This window comes from Scatophagus argus, chromosome 15 (genome assembly GCF_020382885.2).
Source record: "Scatophagus argus isolate fScaArg1 chromosome 15, fScaArg1.pri, whole genome shotgun sequence".
In the NCBI taxonomy this organism is placed as follows: domain Eukaryota; kingdom Metazoa; phylum Chordata; class Actinopteri; family Scatophagidae; genus Scatophagus; species Scatophagus argus.
In genome coordinates this window covers 15435381-15451852 of record NC_058507.1, presented here as the reverse complement: position 1 = coordinate 15451852, position 16472 = coordinate 15435381, and the positions used below count along the sequence as shown (strand labels likewise).

Below are 16472 nucleotides of genomic sequence, written 5' to 3'. Positions count from 1 at the left end.
GCCGAGGTCTGAGCAGAGTTTGGTCAGACAATGGGGCTGGACGACTTTCACCGTAACACAATGAGCAGGCAACAAAGATGTTGTCTCAAATCCCTCTCAAGATGTTGGGACCCCACGCTTTACTGCAGCCAACAGGCCTGTGAATTACAGTAAGACCCGTAAAAGTGAGGATTTGTAACTCCTCTGATCAGACTCAGCTCACGACCAGCAGAGGCTAAATCCCTGCAGAGAGCCAGCAGCAGAACAGGGGCTGAGATGAGCTCCTAATACATCTCTCTGCCCGTTTAAACCCTGTCTGATAGTCCCGAAAGAATGGTTTCAGGAGGTTAAATTTAACTTTAGAATGTGCCCATTGTAATAAAGTTGAAGGCTATGCATTGAAAAAACTGTCAAAATCAAAACCTTTTTTGAGCAAATGACATTTCAAATAACGCATGACACTTTCTCTTTAAAAGATATATTTTATTCATGCAATTTCTACACAGTTCCAGTTGTTTTTTTTTAGTTCTGAGAAAGTTCTAACATTTCCTGCCAAGGCACCAATATTTTTTCCAATCATTTTTTGGCAATAGAGCAAACAAATCCCTGAGTGAATCCTTGAGTATACACACCCCTCTCTGACTCTGAGAATTGGGCTGCAAAAGTCAGAAAACCCAGACAGAAGTGACGTTTTGCTGATCAGTAGCGGGTCTCCGAGGAAACAACTTTTGACCTTCTTTTTTTTGGCTTTTCATCTCTTCCTCTCTCACATACACCATTTTTCCATCCTTTAGTTCCTCTATAAACATGTCCACACTTTATATTTTTACTCATTATCTGTCTTCTTACCTCTCTTTTACAGCTTAATTTCCTGTACTGCTGATTTAAATTGTTTGCTTTAAAACATTTTTTATCATCTTTCCTGTGATAATAACTGCTTTATATATGCTGGTAATTGCAGGCTGGGAGACCAAAACATGAACAAGAGACAATATAAAAATGTTTGAGTGATTAGAAAAAAGCTGTTCCTGTAAACTGAGCTAAGTAGAAATTTTAAAATGAAAACTATGCCTCTTGTGAATGTTCCACCCTGATGATTTTTCCTTTCTTCAGAGGAGCCAGCCAAATAAGAGCCAAGCTTTTGTTCCTGTTATCACACACTGTTCATTTGTCCCCCAGCCGGAAAGCCATGTTAAGATAACGCCATCCTATCATCTGATTGTCTTATCAAAGATGAACGACACAGCAGCCACAGTCACTCTGAACAATCAGTCAGTCTGGATGAAAAGGTTAAGTGCTCCAGGCACCTCATGTTAAAGTTTGTGGTCAAAATACACATCTGCAAAAATAGACCATGACTGTTTATTACACGTACAATTTATTCAAGATTTATCTTTCACCTGCTGCTTTGAGGCGTTTCAACAGACTGAGCTCGTGTAGGTCGATACTCAAGCCCTGTTTAATTTCTTACAGCCTCTTCTCAGCATTTCAAGTGCAAGAGTGTGCAACCCTTATACAGCATTTGACACCAGGGTCAGTGGAATAGCCCCACTTGAACTAAAAGACATTTAGTTTGGTTTGGAAAGTGAAAACTCGAACACCATTAATTTGTTTGCTCTCCCACTAGTCATGACCACAGCAAATGCCATCACCTCAAAGAAGTGGTCGGCCGTCCTCACTTTTATTTGTTTGTTTCTTTGGAGGGTGTGAGAAGTTGTGGAGCGCGGCTGCAGTGGACATTGGACTTGTGTGTGTGTGTGTGTGTTTCGGTGCGGGGGGGGGGGTAACATGGGGACGCTCCAGAAGGAAGGGTTAGGGAGAAAGCTATAGGAAGCTAGCAAACAAGTTAGCTAGCGACAGAGAGGGGGTGGTGGAGGTGGTGATGGTGTTGGGAGGGGTGGGGATTCATTTAGCCAGGCATAGCTGCTCTTGTTTGTGGTTGTCCCTGACAGCGTCGGCAACGCTGCTCCAAAGCACCTGTGTTTGCTCACTAGCTTTCCCCCAATCTGCTCGAAAAATGCAGTGAGCATGTCACATGGTGGCCAGATAGCCTGGGCACCATGGGAATACAAAAGCCGGGGCTTTTAGAACAGTTAATCATTAATGGAGGCCTCTCTTTTGTTCCCATTCAGCTCCACGCTGACAGAGGCTTTGATATTACATATGGCAGACAGGTCAGACGTACATATAGCCAAGTACATCGACAGCGAAGTTCTTTCAGGTTGCTTGATGCAGGGTGATGAAAGCAGACGTAAGCAGCAATGGAAAGCGCCTGTCAAATGAAAGCCATGGGCATCTGTAGAGGATAGGGAGAACACAAACAGGTCAATGTTTTAAAATATTATATCTAATTTCATGTTATTTTGTAATACAATAGTTGCAATAGTGCTGTTAACTGGTAGGCTAGAAATTAGTCGCTGAATGGCATCAATACATGTGGGTGGTACAGAAAAGCTCAATAAGTGTGCTTAATTATATAGGAACTCTCATACTACCAAAACAAAGTTACAATAAGGACAACAAAGTCAAGATTACACTCTAGTCACTGACTGGCAGGATGGCAATAAATGGAACAAGTCTTTCACAGGATGGGACGCCGCTTTACCAACCCCACAATTAATTAACATGCCCTAATCTCAGTTTGCTCTCCATCTTGAACTGTCAATGAAAAGTCCAAGGCTCATTTAATGCTTGTCAAAGTGGGCTTTAGAGCTAAAAAAAATGCAATGCATGAACTTGCCTTCACAAAGCAGGGCCAAATTTATCTTGAGGGGAGATTAGGTTTACACAGCCACATTCTTATAAAGCACTAAAAGGGTCAGAGACAAACTCTTATCTCCCATTTACCTCAGCATGCCAATGGTTCTTTATTGAAAGTTAGTCATGACCCCACCCTAACCCCCCAGTGCTAATAATACTGTATGGAGTTGGAGAGGATAGTGGGATCACAAACATTTACGGCTGAAAATGTAGCACAAGAGCAGGCAAAGTGGCCACTCAATGCAGGATGCTGGGTGCACAGAGAGTCAATCATTAACGCAGCACTTTTAGTGATATCTGCTCTCTCGCTCTGAGTACAAGTCAAAAGATAAATGAAGGTTGTGTTTCAGAGAATGAAGTAAGGCACCAACTTAGGTGCTTCAGCAAACATACCAGCCCACACATACATTTCTTTTGAGATGTTTGTGGCTGGTTCTCATGTCACAGTCTCAGTCAGACAATATGTTTTCAAACTGGCCAACAATAGTGAAATGACTCAGGTTTGTGTTTGTGGCAACATCAATATTGCACTTCCTGAATTCTGTGGAAGCCTCTTTGCCTCTCAACTTTTCCTACATCTCAAGTTTGTTTTTTGCTTCCTTATTCTTTCATGAAGTCATATACTAGTAATAACATGTGTTTCCTATAAAAGATAAGAGCACTGACTTAATTAGCAGAGCAAATTTAATATTTTAACCCTCATTTATGGAAGTATAAATCATTTTTCTTTCAATCCTGCTGTTGCATGATGCTCAACAGAAAATAAAAACATTTCATATCCTCTTCATCATGTGTGAGTGTCATACAGCCATAAATCTTTTCTTTCCTTAAATGCAGCTTGACTTCTCTGCAGTGTGTATATTTGCTAACCCTGGTCACTGATGATAAGGGCCATCAGTGTCCCCAAACTGTAGCTTGCAATCTCTCTTAGTGACAACACGCCCATGTTTCCACCAACATGTTTGCTGTGCAGCCTACAACAAGAAGAATATAAAGAACAAAACATAGGTGCTAATAAATCCTCTGTCCCAGTTATAAGGAAATAAATTAGGTCGAGCTGAGTCAAAGGATGGGCTTAACAAGTGTATGCTTCAAACAAAAGTTCCTGTTTCAGGAGGGAAGGTGCACGGGTGATGGATGGCTCGGCAAACATAGCTGACATACCTGGCCAATGCCATGGGCCGGTCACAACCCAGGACTGAGAGGGACATTGTGTGAGTGTTCAAGTGTGTGTGTGTGTGTGTACGTGCATCAGTGTAGCTCTTCTGCAGCTATCCCTCTTCCCTCTGAGGCCGCCTCTCCCTCCTCTCTTCCACTGAGGCCGTGGGGATCACTTCAGTCAGCAGAGCCCTATTTGACAGAGACACAGCCTCCATATAAATCCCATCCTCCTATTTATTTGATGTGCAGTTCTACTAGGACGCCTTCGATCCGTCCTCAGGGAGCCCGCATCTCAAAACACTCAAATAGTCTGGGTGTGGTGATAAGCACAGGGCTGGAATTATACTCCCAAATTCCCAAATCCTAATAGAACATTGCTCCATAGCATTTTAAGACATATACACAGGAGGAAAACTGCCAGATATAGACTGGTGAATTATTGAAAGTTCTATTTTATATCCTTGTGTGTGTTCAAAGATGAACAGATAGTAAAAAAAAATTTTAAAAAAGTAAATTTAAAAAAATAATAATAATTGTATGAAAAGAAAAAATTCTTCCAGGATGCTCCATGAGTGCAGTTTGGAGCGTGGGAGACGGGTCAGTGCAGTCTGGTGGATGAGTGGGAGACCTTTATGGGGAACACCCAGGAATGTTTAGTTAACTCGCCGGTCGCATTCAAGCATGTGTGTCAAAGGTGTTTACAGGGTGTTGACATTCACACATTGGCAGAAAGGTAACATGAACGGTTCAGCCATGTCTGGCTGTGCTGGGCCCTGAAAGTGTTCAGCAAAATTAATGTGAAACATGGACATCAAAATGACCCAGCATAAATGGTGGCATTTAAATGAAGCTGAAAAACACATCTGCAATTCAGCTCTGTAATTCATTATTATTTAATACAATATTCATGCAACACAACGCCATTCCCATGTACAGCTAAAATGCTCTAAAATAAATATCTCAATTGTACATTGCCTGTAATATGCATGTAATTTATATCATAAAATTGACACTTTAAAAAGCACAGTTTAATGCTTAATTATTTTTGTTAATATTTGCTCTTTGTTTTAGTTCTTTTTACATGCTTAATATCTTGATGACAAATCATTAAATTGTTATTTCAAATTTGAAATGATAATGAAAAATGTGTGTGTACATATTTGGATACATTTATTTTTTCAAAGGTGGTTTTATATGATAATTCATTATTTGCTTTACATGTTTTGTTTGCATATTTTACTTATGAAATTTAAGATTATTTGTCTTCGAATTTATAGAATTCCATGATAACAGATGATTAGTTGGATTAATAATGTCAGCCCATCATTTTTCCAAAACATACTGTGTTTAATCGACATACACAATTAAATACTAAATTAAACATGCAATTAAAAAACCACCTACATTTTATATTCCTATCAAAATATATTTTTAAATAACAGTTCACCAGGGGAGTGTTGAAAGCCAGTCAGATTTTTTTGTTTATTTGTTTTGTTTTATTTTTGTTTTGTGGTCATGATATAAACAAAGCATAATTGCTTTGACTGTAAATTTCTTGATGAAGTAATATGTAGAACCACTGATAAAACTAACCTGATAATGTGTGTTTTAATTTCCCTTTATGTGATGGCTTAGCAATAAAACACACTTATCCAGTCATATATCCACTCATTGTGACCGAGGGCAAACATGAGATACGTGCATATAAATGTTTAACAGTTTAAAACACTGTGACTATAAATCATATTTATACATTGCTTTAAAAACACAGTTTGTGTTTTGACATATGTGCTGAGTAAATATGACTTTCTAATCATGAATACTCATTAAATGTTTTGATTGTTTTTTTAACATAAATTATGATTATGATTGTAATGTTTTTAAGAAGCAGGCTATTATAAATGATTGTTTGGAAACAGTGTCGGAATATTGTGTTTTTACAAAGTCAGGAAATAAAATTACTGATAACAAAATGTACACATACCTCACTGTACATTTGTGTGAAGTATTTCAGCTTTTAAAACATGTCAGAATTTTGACTCTAACTTTTGCTCCATTTCCAAAAGCTTAAGCACAGTCACCCTTCACAATCACTCTTTTCTTCTGCCGCCGGTTGCCAAAGAGGCAACCGGTGCCAGCAAGGACTAGTCAGCATGTCATTCTGTCTGTCTGTCTGTATGTCTGTCAGTCCATGTGACCACCCACTGAGAGCTATAGGGCATGAGATGAACAGCTCTAACCACCTCTTGCCAGCTTTACACTGACCTACAGGTAACAACACACCTAAGCTGTTAAACTTCCACACATCCAATTACTTCTGGTGGCATCACATCACATTCAGCGACTGAACCACAACCAGAAAGCTACAGGTATCATTCAGACCGCCATTGTTTAAGGTAATTGGTGGGGTGTTGTAAGTTTCCTATGACTCACACGGCTCTTTTCTCCACCCATGAATGCTGGAAGATTGTAGGTCATAGTGAACTTAGTGAAACGAAGTCCTCTCAACTCATAAATTACACGGCCATGGACAACCTTAAGCAGTGTTGAAATGCCTCGAACAGAGCTTTATTTCAGCGTTGGTGGAGCGTGAAGCTGAGAGCACCACCCCACAAGGAGCTTGGCTCTCACAGGCACAAATAAGACAGCTATTTATCTTGCCATACCTGAAGTCTGACATGCTGGCAAAGCACTGCTGGTGCACCAGAGGTGGATGTGAAAACAAGCACTTACTGTTTCTTAACGATGTTGCTCTTTGAGGTATTGCTTCCGTAACAGGTCATACCTTTTTTTGTGATTAGGGCCCTTGTGAATAAAGTCTGGTCTTAAATTTAAAAATTTCTGCCCCAAACAAAAGGGTTTTCCTTCCTGGGACCTGTCTTGGCACAGCTACCAGCGCTTTGAAATCTGATCTGACAGATTAAGAGCTTAGCCATTAGAATAAACCATTGTGGAATCATCATGGGTTGAGTTTTCACTGCGGTGGCAAAAGAACAGCTCTCCTGTAGTGTATCTGAGCATAAGTTTGAAAGAGTTCTTTTGAGACAGGATGTCACTCTGTTCAAGTACATTACAACTTAAGAGAAAAAAATAAATGTGTGTGTTTCTAAGAGGTTGTGTAATCATGACAGTGAAAAAACAGCCAGTGAACCTCTTTTCTCAAAGGTTTTCCTTCACAATATCATATTGTGTAGAAATCATCCTCAGTCTGACCACCCAGGGGGTCCCTGACACCACAACCTTTACAGAGGGGGATGGGCGTGTGTGTTTGTGTGTGTGTGTGTGTGAGAGAGAGAGAGAGAGAGAGAGTGTTTAGGCAAGTGTCTGCTCACACGAATGAATATGCCCCTTCATCTTATGTGTATTGATCGTCCTGTGACATCCCACTTCTCTCCTTTTTTATTTGTTTGTTTGTTTGTTTCAGATTCATTTAGCCTGCTATTGTTATTGTATTCCTGGCAGACTTCAGCAGGGAAGCATGCTACTTTTATTTCCTGCCACGCAGACAACATCGCATGTGCTGAGTGGGAATACACATTCAGAAGAGAACTGGTCAATGTAAATGCAAACACAAACCAACAAACCAAAACAAAAGAGCACAATATGGATCCTTCTCTCAGCCAGGGACACTACACTTGCTCTGTTTGCCCTCTCTTCTGGCTGGAGTTGCCATTAGGTCATATAATGACCGCATCTCATTTCTCTCTCAAGGGCCCTCGGAAGCTTTCTGCTTTAGGCTGGAAAAGTACATCTTTGTCAGCTTCTAGAAAGAGGACACTTACATTTTTCTTGCATCCAAAACCTAACTCTATAGAATTTTTTCCTTTTTTTAATAAAAATGATTCAAACTGCAGCAAGAGGAAAGCCCATTCTCATGCAAAAACAAGTCGAGCATCGTTATCGCGCTCTGTGCTTGACTTGTGCTGCCTCCACTAAAAAGAGAAGAGGGGTCAGCCGTTATCCCCCTTCCCCGGCTGCCACCCTGACTTTTATGGCAAAGTGAGAGCGATTCAACCCCTAAATGAGTACACATGCTAAGGTGAACAGAGATACACATGCGATAACCCGTTCAATTAGACAACACCGTCATGGCCGGCACAATGTGGACAGATAAATGACCATACAGTATGGCATACAATGGGAATTAAAAGTATAGGGCAGCTGGGCTCTTATCTGGCCGGGGAAGAAGAAACCAGGCAACAAAGGGAGGCCTAAGACTAAGAGGCTTGATGCATGGGAAAGCCATGGGCCGGCCATTGTGGCTGCCCTTCTGCTGAGCAAATAGTCCAAACTGTTCATTCCCCATCTCCCATTCTCTCGCCGGTACATTGTTTGTGTCCTTGCATTTCATTCTGACTGGGGAAGATTGCTCTCAGGGCCAGTGAGCAAACAGTCCAGAAAAGAGCCAGCTATCTCCTGCCGTTCCCAGGAGAACTAGCATTTTTATTTCAGCTCCAAGCTGTCAAAGGATTGGAGAGTTTATGTCAGGATCCTGAATTAATTGCTTTAAGCCTCGGGGCCGACGCCGGCGTTTTTATCACCAAATGTTCGGTAAAATGTTTCCTAGCAAATTATGCAGCCCCCCGCCCAACCATCGACTCTCTCAGTCGCCAAACATTTGGTATTTGATACATACAGGATGAGTTTCTGCAACACAAATGATGTGTTTAGTTGTTGTGACAGCACAATGGTGTGAATAGTGATGGGCTATAGCGCGGCTGTCAAGGATTTGGTGGAATGAAGGCAAACAGCAAACTTTTGTGTGTGTGTTTTTTTTTCTCTTTCTCTCTCTCCATGACGGTAGATGCACGAGCCAAGCTTGGCAATAAAATGAGTAAGCTTACAGATGCCTCAATAAACCATAGCTGTTCAGACATTTGGTGGCCCGAGCTTTAAAGGCTCCAAACTGTCCTCTGAAATGCCAAACTGACTTCAGAACCGTCTGTCATCCTCATATCCATCCCATGCTACTGCTTACTTAATAACTATACACAGTATATCATATATTTGGATCTGCATGACTCCTATACGCCTGCAAATTACATACTTAACTGAATTCCCATATTTCTTCATCTTAAAGCAGTTTTAAGACAAACTTTGAACTAAAGTCCCTTACAATAAATGCACTAATATGTATAGATATTAGTGAAAATCACTCCCTTGATACAGTTGATAACTTTTTGGCTTCTAACATTCTTTCCGATCCAGTGCATCAATCCCAAATATCCCATTTATCCTATGCAGAGAATTTTTTTTTTTTTTAGCAAGAAAATTTTTGCTGCTGAAACACCATTATGTTGGCATATCCGGATGTTGGGTTTGGTTTTCATTCTCTGTTGGCTCCTACATGAAGGGGCCAAAAACAACACAGGAACGGGCGGTCCAACGGTTCCAGTCTTCAGAGCCGCACATCAATAACTGAACCTGGAGCTACCATCTGGACGCTGCTTTTCTTCACACAAATGCATCTGACGGCGTAGTGGACTATTATATTTGCATCCAAAACGCATTAGCAATATTTCACCATGCCGCATGACACTGTGCTATTTGTATAAATAAGCCCTTTAACAAACTACCTGTCACTCACCCTTCACTCACGACAATAAATCAAGGTGAGAGTCCTCCAATCTAAATAACGATAAGAAATACTGCCAAAAAAACTGCAACTATTCATGTGAAAGGTTTGCATATGAAGGAAAGTTCGCATGAAATTTGCATTATTACATAACACGCAACTGTCTCTGATACTCTGACCTCTAACAGGGTTTGGTTGTAACAAGTCTGAACCCACAGCTAATCTAACTATAACCAACCACTCACAAATGAATCGTGATATATTTTCCTCTCACACAACAGTATCTTTCTGTCGGGCACTTCAGGATAACGGTATCCCAGATCTGACCAATAAATCTGTCAACTGACTCTTTAATCTGAAAGGATATTAAGTGACAATCGCTGTGATGTTTCTGTCAGCGTCAAGCAGGCGAGGGTTAAATAGTGTGTATCAGGGGACTACTCTGCAGTGGGGAAAACATACAGGCCTCATCCCTCACCATAATCTGCTCAACAGCCCTGCAGACACTTCCCAGCTTTCCTCAATCCTTCAGCTGAGCATCCGCCTTTCCATTATAAATAACACAGCCATTTATATGGGATTAAATTGGGGATTAATTTGATTCAAGTCAGGGTATGGGAATTCATTAGTGAGCTGACAGTGGCACTATACATGGAGGGAATTTAATTTGAATCCCCCGAGGGAAACACTATGAGGCACTGGGGCCTGAAATGGAGGTCTTAAAGACAAGGGGGGATATTGTTCCATGCTTTAAATTTACTTCCACTTGTAAGGTGGCACTTAATTGCTGCTGATGTGCTGTTATCAAATTGAGAGCAGCAATGCTATTAGGTGAGAGTGTCCTGAAACTGATGGATCATGCTGGAGGTAGAGAGGTGAAGGAAAAGAGGGCCCTGTCTATCTGCACGGATCAAGAATAGCTCTTGACACTCGCGTGACCATGAAGGAGCAAATACAGGTTTTTCACACAGATTTGGAACCCACTCATATGGTATTAAAATGAGAACATTATTTGAATGTCATTGATTCTCATGAATGTTGAAATGGCATATCTATCGCCTCCATTCCCGACAAGCTGAGTGGTGTAAAGTAAAGGCATTAAATTCAACTCGGACGCAGATTACAGAATTCACCCCTGCAGAACACCATCTTGGCATTCTCTAAATTAGACAAGTCCCATTGTAAGAGCCTATCACAGTGCACATGTCTGCATAGGAGAACATATGCAGGACAAAATATTCCGTAGTTTGTTATTCTGAGAACGGCACTGGGGGCACACAGGCTTGTTTGCCTTTGCTGGGAGAGGAGATTGGATTGGGGGTTTAAATGAATTGCTGGCGCACCACGTTTATAGGTTTCATTAACTTTTAATGAGTTGGGTGTCCTTCGCTGTGATTGGCTGGCAAAGCTCTGCTTTCACTTCCTGGATCTGGAGCTGAGAGGGAAGTGAGGAGATATTGCAGCATGTTGGCGTCCATGTTATGGCCATGTGCTGCTCTATGTGCCACGCTGGGTGGAAATGGGTCAGGAAAAGGGGCTATAATGTGGTACTATTCCAAATCAGAAGCCCCAGATATCCATCAGCACTGGCAACTGCTGAATCTAAAACCTGGAGGTATCGAGTCTCCAGGGGAATAAAGAAACCTTGGCAGATCAATCACAGCCAAGCAGGCATCCCTTTAACGCAGCTGACTGACATATCGTTTTATGGTCACTTTGCCAACAAGGTTTGATCTCAAAGACAGGCATGAGACCCGCTGGGAAATGTCTGCGGAATTACCAAAGAGGAGCTAGAAGCACTTGTGCATGCACGCCCACAAATGTTTCCAGCAGTCAACTCAAGCAATATCCAACTTCATATTTTGAGCATCTATAATCTCCATCCAATATAGTATCTTTCTGCCTGGTTGCTCACACAGCTATTATCTTGCATGGAGGGTTTTTTTTCCTTACGCTTTATGTTTCTCCTTGAGAAGCTAATCCCCTCCTCCAGTGTGCGGCTGAGCCTCACCTCAGCACTCCCCAGAAACAAAGGCCTTTGCCTGTCATCTCCATTTTATCTCCATCAGATATTTACATTATCTCCATCACTCCTGATTTTCAGTTGTTCGCTTTAGAAACCTAGATTGATTTGGTAAGGTGGGGACTGACTTCTCTTCCATTTGCATGATGACAGACCTGGGTTGCAACACTTTACAAGGATAAACACTGACCATCCATCCACTTCTAGGCATATAAAAGCAGGGTAGTGAGAGGCACCCCGTCCTGGCATGAATAGATCACCTTTAGGTCACTGCACGTCCCACCAGCTGCTGCCTCACAGCACTCAATGGGCATTGTTGGTGAATCTCTCTCTCTCTCTCTCTCTCTCTCTCTCTCTCTCTCTCTCTCTCTCAGGACATGGAGGAGTCCTGCACTGGAATGTCACATATTCATGTCAGAAGAGTGCAGACACATCACAGTCAGTGGCCGCATTCTCACTATCATGTCCATCCTGCCATCTTCCCCTCTTTCTATCTCTCTTACACACACACACACACACACACACACACACACACTGCTTCTTTCCATCATAACAGGACCCCAAATTGACCTTCATACATCTGCTGCATCTGTGAGTTACGCTTACTGTGAAACTTTCCAATATATTGAGATTAAGATGTCATCTTTAATAATGAGAAGGGAACATAACCATTAACCATCTACTTGTTTTTTGTTTTTTTTTTTGTTGTTGTTTTTTCTTTAAAAAAAAAAAAAAAAAAAAAAAGGCCCAAGCAAAAAAAAGTAAAAAGAGTCATATTTTTGAGCAAACAGTTGGACTGTAGAGAAAAAAAATAATTGAAGAGTATGTTTTGTTTTGGTTCATATCTGCAAATCCTCGGTTATACTCTTTTATTTCAGTGCAAGAACAGAAGAACTGAATTCTTCATAAAATCTCTTTTAAGGTTGCTTCTGTACTTTTTTGAAAATTGTGTAAAATATCCTGACTGCATGGCAAATAATAATCAACCACTAAGATATGAACTATAGGGTAATTAAACATGAAATAAATAACAATTTGTTATTCAAGCGTCGCTTCTTGCACTTGGATGTGGATGCTGTTGCAGGCAAACGGTTCGTTTCAAGCTTCAAAATCTGCGTGGAGTCCAGTTTGATTTATTATTATCACAATAAGGCTGCGTTTCCGCTGTTTCGGTTTCTTTACTAGAAATAAATTAGTGTTGGGGGAGATAAAATCTAAATAACCCAAATTAAAACTACGTGGACAAAGTTAAAGTCAGTCAGTTTGAATTTCACTGCTGCATACAATGACATATTTTAGTTTCTTACCAGTTTCGTTTACTTCATACTTTATTTTTAATGAATATTTAATTCTTAATTCTCTATAAATACTTAAAAAAATTATGGCTGCACACGTGTAGGCAAAAATATTTATATTATAGCCTTTATAAACAAATGTATTTTTAATCTATATTATGGCAGCAGGCTTAATGATACATTGCTCTGTTTCAGTTACAAATAAGCAGCGCAGCTCACTTTACATTTATTCAACATTTATTTAAATGTTCTTTTTTTTTCGGTTTATGCTGTTTTCCAAACTTGCTATAACTGGATTTTCACGTTTGGTTGTGCGCACATCCTAATTTCCCAATAAATAAATTCCCAGTTTTAGACAATAATTAACAATAATGACAGCAGAACAATAAAAACAACATTATTACCGGACAAAACAAGAATTCGTTTATAAAATCAGCAGGAAATTTAGCTTCAGATATTTTCATCCATGGTTTAGGCTTATTTGTTTTTTTGTAATACACATTTGATAATAATATAATAGTCTACAATAGTCTTCTGTTTTTTTCCCACACACTTTTAAAGATGAAAAAAATCTAATCGCCTAAAATATTGAACAAATGTATTCATCGGCAGCGGATAAGTGCGGAGAAAATTGGAGACATACGCTGGAGCTGGACGGACGGGGATGACGGAGCGTCACACCGGGACGGGCCGCCCGCTGAGAAGCCATGGGTGGCTTTGAGCTGTGACTTTGTGGTGCCTTTAATATACTGAGGGACGGCAGTTTGCCTTGCTAAGATATGGGATTAGGAGTATTTCTGGTGAAAGAGGAGTTAAGTCGAGCTAGTGTGGACGGTCCCTCCCCTGCAATAGGCTGAGACAGAATTACAGCTTGTTGGACCGGTGTCCCGCCGTCGCCACGGAGACAGATCTACTTGGGTGTTCCAGTCCGCGGGCTGCAGCGTAGAGCCTATAGGTGCGGCAGACTCCATCCGACTCCATCCGTGAAATTGCTCTGCGGCCGATTAATACGCAGATACTTGGCCTGATGAGCGCAGACGGGTTTTTAGAATTAGGCCGATTGGAGGATTGATTGCCAAACTATCCCTGCGCAGAGCTGACTGCTCCGAGCTGCTGATCCCCTGATTGGAATTTTCATATATCAGGCTCTTACTTATACGTCGTTTTCACTCTTTCATGCCTAAAGCCGCTGTCATGAATGGCATTGCCCTTACCCTGCTCCATTCAGTTGACGCCCATGGGTGGATGCGCATATGGCTTATTGGGTATTGAGTCATTCAGTGAAAATAGAGGCCCAAACTCGCCTAGGCATTAAAATACTTTGCTGTAGGGAAAATGTCTCACTTTGGCGGTCTGCTACAAGCCTATTTAAAGTCGTGACAGAAAAGAAGTATGCCTATAAGCTAAATCGCTTATTGTTTGGGTACTGCACAGTCTCAAAAAAAAGAATCCGAAATATGAATAGTTTTAGTCTGCGCGTCGTTTCTTGGTTTATGCATGGCCTGTTAACAAAATTCTTTTCTAGTTTCTATTTTTTTTTCATCCCTAACTGCTGATTTCCCATCAGTAACCAGCAGCCTGTATGAGACGCGTCTGACAGCTTTGTGTTTTTGTGAGAAAGGACGTCTGATTTTCAAACCTTAATCAAGGAATATGCAAATGCGACCACCAAAAAAAATGCAGAGAAATCAGGTTAGCGGAGTAAAAGGGATCAACAGGCTGGACCCATCCTTTCATTCAGTTGCTATAACAACAGATGTGCCGGTCTGTGATGGTGCGGCTATAGGAGCTGCAGAGGTATCCTCCCTGATAGAAAAGCCTGTACAAAGTTGGGAGATGGGGAAGGTGAGCTGATGTGGCCTCGGCGCTCTTTTGTCCGCCACTACAGATTGAGGTTGGTTACCTTTGAACCGGCAAAGCTCCAAAAGGCCATTCCCATCTCAGTGTGCGCTAGAGAGGGCTTGACTGAGGTTATCCCGCCTTCAAAGGACCGGAGGAGAGCCGCGTCGGGATACAATTGTTTAATGCTGGATAATGGCCATTTTTGAGGGCTCTCCATCTCCTTAAGATTTAGAACAACAAGTTATCCAAATAGCCTACGAAACCTCTGACGCTAAATTATAAAAAAAACATCGTCATTATTGTTAGTACTACTATTATTGTTGTTCTTGTTCTTATTCTGTTAAATAATTAGTGATTAATTACGATTAACATTTTAAAGACCGTCAGTGAGAATTGCTTTTAGAGGTACTTTCAATATACAAAATAAGCTGTAGTGAGTTTCGAACAAAAGAAAAAGCTTAATCTCAATTTATCGAAACCTTAACTAAAAAAAAAAAACAGTTTTTTGTAAGCTATAGGATATGAGACACACTGATTAAATTAGGCTTATTATGTCAGGGGGAAAATCCTATCGATTTGTATACAGTTGTAATATAAAAGCAGTGCCAGGATCAGTTCAGCTCGCCTTTATGACATCAGTGCAGCAGCAAAGATATCAGCCAGCCGCACACTGCAAAAAACATCCGACCAGAAGTCATTAAGTCCGCACTGAGGCTCACATTTCTCCGAGCACGCGTGAAGAGATCCGCTGGTTTCACCTCCTGCCTGATCAAATCAACTACAGTTAAATCCCAACCTTTTTTTATTATTATTATTGAGAGCTTGTGCCTTGTTAGATTCATTTGTTTTAAAATCACCAACGTTCAAATAAGTTGAATTATAATTGTGGTTTTTAAAGCTACATTTAAAATAAAAAATAATGCACCAACACTGAGACTAAATGCTCTTCAGGTTTTTTTGCGTTTTTGTTTTACTTTTTTTTTGCAGTGCATCCATCACCCAGCTCAAAGACACGGAAACTTGAAGCAGGCTCCATCACACAACCTGCAGATCCCCTCAGCTTTGCACCACCCTGTCGTGAAATCCAATACGTCTCTTTTCTCATGAATTTAGGATATCAGCCTCTGCTACCACAGCCCCCCCCACCCCCCCACCCCCCCACCCCTCTTCATGCATGTTCGGCAACGGCCATCAAACCACCTCTTCCTCTTAGGAAGCTAAATATTAATATCTTTTAAAATGAAAGTTCCAGAAAAGAAAAGCTTCATACCTGTGCAAAATAGCCGCTGCTTGTTGTTGGCAAGCCACACAGGAGCCCATTGTAGAAGCTCGCCTTCTGCCTTCTGCAAAGGGCTCCAGACATCACGGCATTTATTTGAGCTCAAACTCTGTCACTGTTGACTTTAGCACAAAGCAAAGATTTCACTGCCCCGCTAGTTAAAAAAATGATTATTTTACAGAGATATCGATCAGTGTGCTATAAAAAAATCAGCTTAGCATTATATGTCTAAAATGAATAGAACGAAATTTAATGTCTGTGTAAATTTACAGAGCTGCGGCGTCCTATTCAAAGTTTACACTTGTGCAATTTGGTTTGTGTGTGTACTCTTCCTATATGTGGGCATAGCCTCCACTCTATTGTTTACTGGCTTTGTTTATTCGCAGATCACGCTGTTTAAAGTACGATCTGTAAAGAGGGTCTGGAGAATAAACGCACACTCTAGGCCCTACGTGTTCAGAAGGCGAAGGGGTGTCATTTGGTTAGAAGAGGAACAGGAACGTCCCCAAACTCCCTGGCCTTGGATTTGAGCTCAGCGGGGAAGGGAAGGTAGGAGGA

General features: G+C 41.0%; 1 long non-coding RNA gene across 1 annotated transcript; it reads right to left on the bottom strand.

The window, feature by feature from the left end:
- Positions 1-441: 441 nt before the first annotated feature.
- Positions 442-16173, bottom strand: LOC124072372. The gene is made up of 3 exons (XR_006845487.1): positions 15906-16173; positions 3904-4089; positions 442-2275 (listed from the first exon to the last, which is right to left on the bottom strand). It is a non-coding gene; the product is annotated as an uncharacterized LOC124072372 (long non-coding RNA).
- Positions 16174-16472: the final 299 nt, after the last annotated feature.